This window comes from Pinus tabuliformis, chromosome 8, assembly GCF_031772625.1.
Source record: "Pinus tabuliformis cultivar Carrire ecotype Pingquan chromosome 8, CPIR1, whole genome shotgun sequence".
Classification (NCBI taxonomy): domain Eukaryota; kingdom Viridiplantae; phylum Streptophyta; class Pinopsida; order Pinales; family Pinaceae; genus Pinus; species Pinus tabuliformis.
The window spans coordinates 262,511,005-262,523,596 of NC_142294.1; the positions used below are offsets into that span (position 1 = coordinate 262,511,005).

General features: G+C 35.1%; 1 pseudogene; it reads left to right on the top strand.

The window, feature by feature from the left end:
- The first annotated feature begins 1,962 nt into the window (after positions 1-1,962).
- On the top strand, positions 1,963-12,240 carry LOC149235156 (uncharacterized; annotated as a pseudogene).
- Positions 12,241-12,592: the final 352 nt, after the last annotated feature.

Consider the following 12,592-nt stretch of genomic DNA (forward strand, 5'->3'; position numbering starts at 1 on the left):
ACACTCCTAGAACTTGGAGGGCAAACATTCGAAGAAACCAGAATGCCCCTTATACTAGAAGACTCTATATTAGAGATCAAACAAACTCTTTTGTTAGGCACTTCACCCCCCAAAAGAGGAGTGTAATCAGCCAGCGATTGCACTGGCTCTACCACATTATCAACTAATGGTTGATGGGATTCATGAGAAAGCATATTAGATCTAGGAGTATAAGAACTTTCAGACTCAGACCATATCCTTTGTACCTTTGGAATACCAAGGCATAAATGAGTAAGATGGTCTCCCTTGGATATCTTACAAGGGAACTTAGGTTTAAAACTTCTACGTCTAGGTTTCTTATCAACCTCCATTCCGCTAACATGACTAGCAGTGGTTTGTAGAGAGTGCTGAACATGACTTGCAGATGATCATGACTCTTTACTAGTATGAGTTGAAGTGACTAGATTTATGCCCCCAGCATGACTTGTAGCAACTAAAGTTTCATCTTCAACATGACTAGCAGAGATTGATGATGAAGTGCTAGTATGACTTGCAGTGACTAGACTTGTGCCCCTAGTATGACTCGTAGTAGCTGAAGGACCATCTTCAACATGACAAGCAGAGGTTGATGATGAAGGGATAGAATTACTCTTCTTCTTTGACTTCCTCTTTCTCCTCTTTATATATTTCTTATTACAAAAAGGAGGGGAAAAAGGAATCCCAGATTTCTCTTTGAAAGAAGACGAACGATTAACATCCATGTGATGTCCCTGAAATAAAGCATTCAACTGAGAAGCTTCAAGATCATTTGGAATATTCGGAGTGGACCACAGCCAAACAGGTAGTCCAACAATCAATCCAGGAATATTCAAAGTGGCCATCAAGGGAGTACCAACATTTCAAAAGAAAGGAAAAGCACAAGGATCCCCTTTTGGGAGGGTACCTTGGTTGGTTTCCACAGGAATATTGGCCATATCTAACTGATTTGCAGACCCTTCCCTTTTTTTTTCTAAGTTAAGTTAATCTATTAATATGTAACAAAAAAGTACAATGAGGTGCAGGCCTCAGCAATGCTTAACATAGTGTATCAGAGAATATCTTGACTGCCCCAACATTGGGGAAACTAGTCCATAGAGGAAAAAATACTGAGATGGGATATCAGTCTTTAAGACCAGGAAAAAAAAAACCAGAGAAGTCTCACGAGGACAAAAATAAATCTAGACAAATTCTAGTAGAGAAAACATATCAAAAAAGACCAGTCAGTATAGGAGATCTCAGCTGGTGACACCTGGCAGCCACACATTATCATTTGAACTCGTCTGGAATGGGCTCCTCTACAACCGGACACACATACTTCATCCAGTCATCCTCCTCCTCCGACGACGCTCTACCGTGTGGCCCACCCGCAGGTTGGATGCCACCATATCTACCAGTCGCCGCCTATGGAGTTAACCCTTCAATCCCTCTTCCACCTGGGGAGCGCGTGGCGCTAGAACTACCACCCTAAACATGCTAACCGCCACCCATGGTCTGGCCATGCAGAGCAGCTTTTTCCTCGTCCAACAGATTCTTTCCAATGTCACAGCCATTTCTGCATCTGTGAGCATCCTCTTGCTGTATTTCAGAACTTTCCACCTGTGTAGCTTGCAGCTCATTATCTTCAGTGAAAAGGATGGTGATTGTAGTAGTAATCACTAGTATGTTCAGGTTGCTGCGAAATCTGAATTGGGTCGAGTAGGGAGAAAGGTGAGAGGGCAAAGGGAAATTCACGGTGTGAACCGCAAAATCTCTGCGACCTTCACCTGGAGACAGAGAATGACCCCGACCACTGCAAGTATTGGGATACCTTTCCAGAACATAGCTATAGGGGTGAGAAAGTTCAGGGGAAGGGGAGGAGGTAGCGGCTCAGGATTTGACGTCATCTGAGGGTGGGAACTACCTCCTCGAATCCCTCCTCTTCAGCTCCTCATGCGATGACAAACCATGACGGAATGCCTGGCCAAGTTTTCAGTGGGAGCAATGGCAGAGGAATTGAGTAGGGGAATAAGGATCGGTTGGGCGGTGATTAACTTACAGAACCTGGAATGGGAATGGTGATGCCCATTACCGAAATCAACACAACTCACTAACCAGTAGTGATGCCCAGTAACTATGCGGGAGCTGGGTTCAGTAGCTTGGGGTGGGCAGTTGTAGTGGAGTAGGGGAGAAGGAGACACAATGAGATGAGGGGAGTCCATGTCTGGGCAATGATAGCCATTTATCGACCCAAGCATTCATTAAATGCTACTTGCGGTTTGTCATGAATTCGGCTCAGGCTAGTGTGGGGTGAAGTGCCATCAGCCAAGTGGCCCGTCCTCTCACCACCATCCATCAGGTTCTTCATAAATTTCATTGAATGTCACCCACATCTAGGTCACAGACCCTTCCCTTAGGGGAATGTAGAAATGACTTTTCAAGGAAGATAGATACATAATCAAAACCTTTGCCCTTGAGGAGGCAACTCCAATACTTCCGAAAGAACGACCAAAAGCCTTTCAAGATCGGTGGAGTGGTAAGTTAGTCACTTAGGATACAAAGTCCAAAAAGTGACTAGACAAAAATACTTAAAGCCAACTATATACAAGGAGCAAAGAGAACTCAACTATAAAGTCCCTAAAGATACAACCAATCAAGCAACTTCGAAGTATTTCTACTTCGGGTGATGAGAACTGGAAACCAAAATACAAGAAAGTGGAGTAGGGGTCTTCCAAAGATAGTCTGGGATAATGATGGCCCAGGCTTACCAGCGAAGGTATTAGAGGAAGTTACGCTAACCTCCAAACAATAGCTTGTGCTAGTGCAAGCCTCCGAGCTTCGCACGAGTGCCCTCCAGAAGTACTGCTGAGAGTGATACAACGTCGACCTCATGTGCCATGGGATTCCCCTCCACAGCCACCTATATAGATCCCTAGGATAAGCAACTAAATGTACCAACTCATGTCAGAAGCCAGGCGAAACAGTCATGAGGTTAGATCGGACAAGTAGGAGAGGGGCTATCTCTCTTCCTTATCTTCAAAAACCCTCATGCTTAACTCCCAGATCCGGAGATTTCCTTGTCTCCCTAATGCTATTGGATTTGCACTCACTATTCAGACTTCTATGTTTGATAGTTTAGAGTAACCTTGGAGAGTTTACTTTCCTCTCGCCTAATCCAACACCCTAAATATCCTAAAATTTGTTGGTGTGTCTAAATTGACAATATAAAAAAGTTCTAGTATATTTTAGTTAACGCTTGATTTTAAAGGCTGTTATTTTAAGTCAAGGGTATGGGAGTGAAACTGATGATGTGTGTATGACTCAACCAAAATCAAAGAAAAAGTAACTACATGAATGCAATCATTTTCTTTCGATGAAAAGCAAGTTCTACTTTGGTTCTAAGAAACACCTAGAAAGCAAAAAACATTTTCCTTTTCTTGTCTTGCAACATACTTCACAGAAGCAAAAACTAAAATGCTTTAACAATGCAAAATTATCCTAATGCAAGGTATGAAGATGCAAGAAACTCAAGATTACCCTAAAGAAAAGAATGAAAGCAAATTGTTTATCAATTCTAATTAGCCACTTAAAATGTTTAGATAGAATATAAGTTGCTAATGCTCATTTTCGTCCAAACACTAAAAGAAAATCACAAGACAAACAAAAAATGCACTTTCACTCGCAAAAAAGAAACTAAATCAAAACAAGGACAAAGAAAGAAAAAACCAATTTTTCAAGAAGTTTTCTTCAAAAGAAAAAAAAAAAATGGCATTTCAAAAGTGTTCCAAATACTATTGAAAACTTTGAGACTGAAGAATAAGCAACCAAAACACTTTGCAAGTTACGAACTCAAAATGGGCAAAAACTCAATAAAAATAGGTGCTTCAAGGTGCTCTTAACAACCAAAAAGCAGCAAAAAAAGCTTGGTGACAATGATCAAAAGATCAAGAAAGACAACTCTCAAAATCGTCACTCAACAACTTTCAAAAAGCAAGAAAAGTAAATGGCCACAAGATGCAATTTTGACACAAAGAAAGAAGGTCACAAAGATAAAGTTTGCCACAAAGATTGAAACCAATCTTTCTACTCTGGAAGACCAGAACAGCCAAGATTCTCAGAGAGAAATCTCGTGTGCTTGAACACAAATGGTGACTCTTTCAACAAAAAAAAAAACAAGACCAAAACTTTCCACAAACAGAGAGAATTCGAAACCGGAAACTTTCTGTAAAAATAGAGACTGACAACCAAACTTGACTGTTCAGGAAATCCTCAGACCAGCAAAAAAATTTACTAAACAAGAAAGATTTGCAAAAATCTTTGAAAATTAGGGTATACACGACTGTGTCAATTCACAGCTGCGTGTATACGCAATTCAGCCCAAAGAAACCTGCGTATATGCGGGTTCATATGGGGAAACTTGCGTACAAACACTTTTGTAACATGGCAAAACTACGTATATAACAGTTCACAAGAAAAAGCAAAAATACAAGTCTGAAGAAACTGTTCAGACTTAAAGTGTGAGTTCCTATAGGAATAGACAACTCAGTTATACCAAGAAAATTGAAGTCTAAGCCTTGATTAGCTTAAAATAACCCAAACTAGGAACAACAATACTATTGTCCCCAGTGGAGTCGCCAATTCATTTGACAGACAAAGTCCTCTAGGGTCTTGGGTCAATACCCTAGCATAGCGGGGCCTATCTACAATGAAAAACATGCATTCCACACAGCCATGATACTAATATAAGCAAATTGCATGAAGAGAGGTGCACCTGGGGGTCCTTCGTTCAGGTAGATCCAACTAGGGTCCAAACCCTCTTGTCATTCCTTTTGATCCTTTAACCTGCAAAGCAATCAATTCAAGGAGGCATAGCACTATATGGACCAAGGATCATAAAGAAATGAACTTCATAGCATATTGAAAGGAAGTTAGTTATATAATTGAAACAACTATTCATATGCAAACCATAATGACAACATCATAAGCATGAAGAAGATTGATTTCGAGAACAAGACAAATTTTTCTTTATTGCAGATAACTAAAGTAAAACAAGGAATGATATCACCTGAATCTTCCTCTCATAGGCTGCAAGCAGAACCATCCTCCGGATTCATCCAATCCCAATTCTTCAAAAGGCACCTTCCATGACTCACACAAGGATATCTCAACTAGTGAAAAGACATCATAACTCAAGGAAACAAGGGTTTCCTATAATGGGTGAAGTGTTGGAATCACGAGGATCTTCAGACCTAATAAGGGATAATCTCAGCAGAGTGATTTTTCTCTCTATTCTCTCTTCCCTTAGGCCTTCCAATTGAATCCTTTTTATACTTCTCCCAAAGTAGTTTTTTAGTTAGGAATTCGTTGGGAACAGTTGGGCCATGGACACTAATAGGTAATCAACAGGTAAAACCCGTGATCTCCAAATGAAATTAAGGAGATTTAATTTTTTAAAGTGTTTTAAGACATATACATGGATTGGGTATACACAGACCCGCGTACACACGCGTTTAGCTTAGGGCAATGTCACGTATAGGGAGTAAAACATTGTTTTTTAAGTATTTGGACTAGGTTTAGAAGGAGGGGTTGCCCTAGGCCATGAGTGTAGCATCAGAAACATCAAGAGTGAGATTTGGAGCTATAACAAGAGGCCACTCAAATTATGGGGACATTATCCTCCTCTTCTAAGACTAATAAGTTCAAAACGAGGGAACCTAAAAAAAATGATGTCCTACTTGTGGAGAACTACTTGGTGAGGTAGGAAATGTGTAGGAAAACACAATAATGCTAGTTATTTTCTTGTTTGAAGTGCAAGTATATGATTGGGATTGCAAGGTTTCACAAGAACTAGTGAAATTTTAGGAAAAGAGCGTGGTTAGAGTAAAAGCTATTGAATTTCTAGAGATTGAGGGGTAGAGTAATGAAGAATAAATGTAGGTTGATACATGAGAATGTTTTAATGATGTTCTTGTTACTCAAGTAACAAAATCCAAGGAGATCCATCTTGAGGAGAAATAGATAATGGATGATGCACAAGAACATACTTACCTAGTTGTTGACAAGCAAGAGACATCATCTAAGGAAATCCAACCTAAGAGGGAACGATTCATATCTGACAAAAAATAACCTAAAATGATGTTGTTCTCCCACAAGAACCAGTGGTTAAGGTCATTTAGGCTACAAAAAGAGAAGAAGGAACTCAACATGATGCACAAGAAACAATAGCTAATGCATTCAACCTATAAGAGAGGAAAATACCTTGGTGCATCTACAAAAACTTGACAATGATTCTATTATTACTCAAATAAAAACAGTCGAGGTAATCAAGTCCAATAAAGAAGAATATTGGAATGTCAACTATGATATTGATTCTTAGGTCACTGAGAGATATGAATTAAATAAATTATATTTATCATTTCAATTAGATGTAATCCCCCTTAGTTATCAAAAGAATATCATTTGTGATTTCAAAGAGGCTTGGGCATAAGAACTCACATTTCATAGGTTCGAGTAGGAGTAGCTCCGAGAGGAGAGAAGGAACAAAAAAGAATAAATAAAGGAGCTCAAGGATGAAATTCAGGTACTACATCAATAAAAAGTAACAAATGTATGATATTTCACATGAAATAGGGAGTTTCAAAGGACCATCACCTTCCTATCCCCTTTTTCTTCATGAGCAATATGTTCTTTCCTAGATAAAAAAATAAAGGAGAATAGAACTTATGAGCTCAGTATTACCATGTTCCTTTTATAATTTTTTTCGCAAAGTAACATTGTAGAAAAAAATTGTTATGTGATTTATACATGCATGAATATGTTTGGTACAAAGAGAGGACGTTTAACCTCTCACCATATGTCAAAGATATTCAATTAAGAGTCCTCAACTTGTCTATTAATAACCAATTCAAATGGAAACTAGTTCATAATATTGCAACAACAAACCAAGAATAGAAGAAGCTATATATTAAAGGAGAAACAACTCCTATTGTTGCAATGAACAACACTTGCTATGATTTTATTGGATCCACAAAGTGAGCTTCTATTATGAAAATTGTTTAGTAAAAAATCAAGGATCTTTGTTCTGAATCTATTGACCTACAAAAATTGGATGCTCTAACTCATATGGGAGACCTATGACAATGAGCTAAAGAAAAGAGCTTTTTACTATTATCCTATTTTTATCCAAGCCATCTCAAGAGTACCTAGGTATGTCAATTATATTAGGAGATGTGGGCCTAGTTGACTTGGTCTTAGACTATGGCTTCCTTTAATATGGATCTCTTTGGCAAAGTATCAGCACTAATACTACCTTAAGCTAGGAGATGAAAAAATATGGTGGTTGGAGTTAATTATTCCTAATGGCTAGAGCTAGTACATGGATGATACCATAAATGCCTACCATTTCATAGAACTTCATTTAAAATACTCCCATTCTGAATAAGAGAAGAGTTTTATTAATTAGTGGTCTACATGGGGACATGTAGTTGCTTCAATTGCCGGATGATGTTGGGTTCAAGAAGTGGCTTAACTTTATCGTCTTTTCCCTTATATTTTTGTCTATTTGTCCCTCAATAGTCACATCCTTTCTACCCCATATCCAATTTTTTTATTCAATTATGCCAAATATTTATGTCACTCTAATCCACTATGTTCAACTTGTATTTGAAAAGAGAATAGTTATTTTTTTTGTTTTACTCATAGTATGTTGACGAAAATGTCTATAAGATGACCTAACTGACCCATCATGTTGTTACTCCACCATCTTCAGGATTTTTTTACTCGAATACTTCATGATGTCATTACACTACAAATTCATTATGTTATTACTCAAAGATTACACTTTGTTGTTACTCTGACTTACCCAGATGTTGTTATTCTACTATCTCATTACTAACAAGGTCATGATGCTATTCTAGACTATTGCTATGTGCACTATTACTCAAAACAATCAACATAGTTCATTATGACAACAGTGATTTGAACCTTCTCAAATGACGTGGTCAATTCATCCATGGTGATTATGATCTCTAGCTTTTTAGTCATTTACTAATCAAGGAAATCCATTGTGGCAACAACCTTATTTTCATACAATACATTGTAGTTGGTTATTAAGAACCCTCATATAACTTTATTTGAGCCACTTGAGAATCAAAAGATTCTAAAGGTTGTTCAGGTTTTTATTTATTACCAAGATTTGATGCAAAAGAAAAAACTATAGAAGGGGATCTCTCTGCCCCAAGAAGGTTGCTGGAATTTCTTTTCTCATACTATGCATATCTCTCTCTCTCTCTCTCTCTCTCTCTCTCTCTCTATATATATATATATATATATATATATATATATATATATATATATATTTCTTTTACAATATATGCAAGAACCAGTAGGTTTGTAGCTGATTTGATGAATTATTGCTTAACATCTACATTGTTAACTTTTCTCTAGATCCTTTTTAAGAAGGAAGAACCCTCCTATTTAGAGAAGATTGTTTTGATTGTATAATGAAGGTGTTTCGTATGATTAGCTTGTAGGTTTGAATTAGATTTATGGAATTGAAGTTGATTGTTGCTATTGATATCTTATGTGATTAGCGCACCATTGTTACTGTTACTCATGAGACTTTGCAGGAATTCTTGAATATAGGTTAAAGTTACTAAACCATAACCATTATATATCTTTATTGACTCATATTATACTATTGTTATATAGTGTTGCTATATATTTTTGTGATTTATCTAAATGGACGCTTTTGTGATTAAAGTCATTTAAAGACACATCTTATGAATCCATCACATAAATGATTCTAATTAATGACGTGTTTCAGAATAGTCAATGTGGTCCATGTTCTGGATGATTAGATGAAGAGAATATGATCCACCAAGGATATAAAAAGAGAGGGAATTAGAAGATAAGTTCAAAGGTCAAAGAAAATAACCATTAGGAAAAATTATAATGAATAATAAATAATAATAAGGATAAAATTGTGTTACATTAGATAATAATAATATATTTATTATAAAATGTTATTAATAAAGATACCCTAAGTCAAAAGAAAAATGTAAGGTTAATAATATGTAACAATTAAATTATAATAATATGAAATTATTATAAATAAATTATTAGTATTATGAATGTTAACCTATAGTTAATAATATTATTAAATTATTATTAAAAATAAATTAATAGTATTAGAAATATATTCAAAAGTAATGAGGAAATAAATAAAAATATAAATTGGTAAAAAAAAATAGGAAGAATAAGCTTAATAATATTTAGATAATAATAATTAGATTATTATAAGTTTATTAATAATTAAAAATATCATAAACCAAAGGAATCTAAATTAAGGGTTAAATATGTAATAATTAAATTATTATACATTTCTATAATATTCTAAAATTATTAATAATACTAGAAATTAGCCTCAAGGGTAAAATAAAATAACTAGAGGTAAAAGAAAAGGAAAATAAATCAAGTAGATAAGAAAAAAATGGTACTAATTAAAGTAGATAGTTATTACATAAATAATAAATAGATAAACTAAACACAAAAAGGAAGGACAAAGAATAAACCAAGAAAGAGGAGGAAACTAGGAAGAAATACACCATGAGGGGAGAGCAGGGATCCAACTTCTATTGATTTTCTAGTTATCATCCCTATTTAGATTGTTAGTGGTCTGTATCTCTATCTCAATGGCCTCCCTAAATTTTTTGTGGTGATAATGAGAAATTATAGCAAGCACACATGCATCCTCAATACAGATCTAATGCCTAGTCTTGGTAGAATGCTCAACAAGAGTCGAGGATTGCGAGCAGTTGTGCTTAATTTCCATAGCATGCTCTTGAATTATATGCTTAACACAATTACCTATCTCACCTATATAAGACTTCCCACAAGAGAAAGGGATCAGGTAAGGCTTTAACGAGTATGAGGGAAGAACGAATAGTGTTAAGAGGCTTGAAGGTCACATAGATATTGCTCTTCCTAAGTATTTGGGCCAACTTGTCAATGGTTCCTTAGATGAAAAAAACATGAACAATAGCAATGGAATTGTAGGAATCAGTCTTAGCTCTAGGTACTTTAGTTGCTTTTTGGAGGGCTTTATGGCCCTGATTATTATAGATTGATGATTTTTTCTTATCATTTCTCGATTATTATGAATAATTATTGTTCGAGGTTATTGTGACGTTGTGTTGTTACATATAGTACTTATAGTTTAATAATTCTATCCTTTATTGTTTCCATCTAGAAATTATTAATGTAATTACACTAGTAACATTTGATTTGTTAAGTGCTAATGCTATTCGAGATTGGTGATTGATTCTTGATTAGTTGTGGTGCCCAGTGATTTCATTTATGCAAGTGAGGATCTAGTTATGTTGAGTGTTATTTTCTTTATGCAAGAGTGACAAATGTGATTTCCTACTTACAAATAGTTATTTCTTTTGTAGAACAACATGCATAGTTCTTTTCGTTTCATGCAAGTGTGGTTCTAAATAGTGAGGTTTTAATTCCAAAATTTAGTGAAGAATGATTTCAATTCCTACAGGTGTGGAACAATTTACAGTAAGAATCTTCCTTTGATTGAGAGTTATGTTTTTTTAGGAGCATAATATAAGGAAGTATATTAGGAAGTATTCAATGTCAATTAATAATGATTTCCAATGCATATTATGCACAATAGCCTTGAAATAAAAAGAATTACCCTGGTTGATAATTTATCTTAGAGTTTATCTATTGTTTTAACAAGACAGTCAAAATACCAAACAGTAATCAAACATTAAAATGTAGTTTACAGAGAAATTGTGGTTCATATATTTTTTTTGTGGTATTTAATGAATAAGTTAGGGTTTTAAAAACACATAGATGGTTTCAATAGATAAATGTTCATATTTATTAGAGATGAGTGGGTATAGGGAAATATTTATAGAGAACTAGTAAAAGCCCATGGTCTACATGTTCTTAGTTCCTTATAGGGAGACAATATCTCCAATTGGAGGTAGATATGTAACATATAATGATCGTGATAAAAGAACTTTTAAGTTCTCTCAACATTTGTGCACCCTCCTTTTTATTATTGCATGAATATTTCGAATATGATATGAGTTACTATAGTCCTTCCTTGCAAAATTATCATGGAATCCCATGACCGATTCTTTGGTTTTCTTATTTTCGGGAAATTTGTGAATTATTTCTATTCGTGGTTTTAAGAATATTTGTTTTATTTCTAGGGGAATCCACTAGTTGTATTCAAGTTCCATCCATACTAAAAATGGAGATATTATTTCACCCCCAAACACCCTTTGAAAACAACTTCCATCTTATTGAAACTCTATATTTTGGTCTTAGGTTTGATATCTAGTGTTCACTTTTGTATTTCATCACTATGTCACTTTATTATTCAAAACAATCCTTTTCTCTATTTGTCCTTTCCTAGATGGATTAACCCTCCCTACCTCTACACGATAATGAACTACATCGTACTTACAATAATAGCCACTTCAAGCCTACACCAAAAGCTCAAAACAATTTAATTAGAATTAAATACCAATCAATACAAGGCACCATCACTAGAAATAGATGGCAATCCCCACTACCCTCAAATGTGAAATACGAGTATCATGTTGGATTTCAAAGGAAACCATTTCATACGAGGAAAAATCATTATCTTTGAAAGGAAAACACTTCATAGCATAGATTTAGGAGGCTTATAACGATTAAAATTTTGCTTCTAAGTCAAACATACATCCTACATATTCATGCATAACCAAAAAAACAAAAACAACTATGGAGAAGAAGCATCTAGCTTCATCTAGATTTACCCAAATAAGATATCCCAAGGCAAGTCCTAATGCAAAGTCCCATCTAAATATTTATTATATTAAGAAGGGAGAAACCAGAATACAAATGAAAATCCATTATAGAAGGTCATCATCCTCCCCTCACAAGGCATCTTCATAAATCATAAACATGGGAATGCTCGTCATCTTCGAGAGAAAATGCAGTTCATTCTTCCCCTGCTCAGAATCTACATAAACTTGAGATAATGAAACATTGTGGGCTTATGGATTCACATACTTCCCTTGGCTAACAAAGCATGAAAACAAAGAACCTTCTATGAATCAAGATGATATTAGTAGGAACTTAAAGGTCTTCATTTCAAATTTAAATATGGAGATGATGTTGTAGAGGAAAAACTCATTTATGAGTTATATAGATATGATTAACGACGACTATCATTGGTGATTTATATATTTTCTTTAATTTTGGTATTTTTTTAAGCCTTAGAGCTAAGGGTAGGATGATATATCTTAAGGTTCACTCTTTACTATCATTTCTAAAGATCCAATAAAACCTTATTTAATTAAAAGATGAGGAAAGACTAGTAGATGTTTGTTGGGATATTTCAATTATTTTTTATGGAACTGGGGAGAAAAATTAGGTTGTTATTAAATATCATGTTTTAAGGCTTTTGGAGATTTTGCTTCATCCTTAACCTATTATCATTCCTACCTTAAAAGGTATTCACAATATTGTGACTTGTAATGATATGTAACTTCAGTATGCTAACAATAGTATTTTCATTGCGTTTTTTATT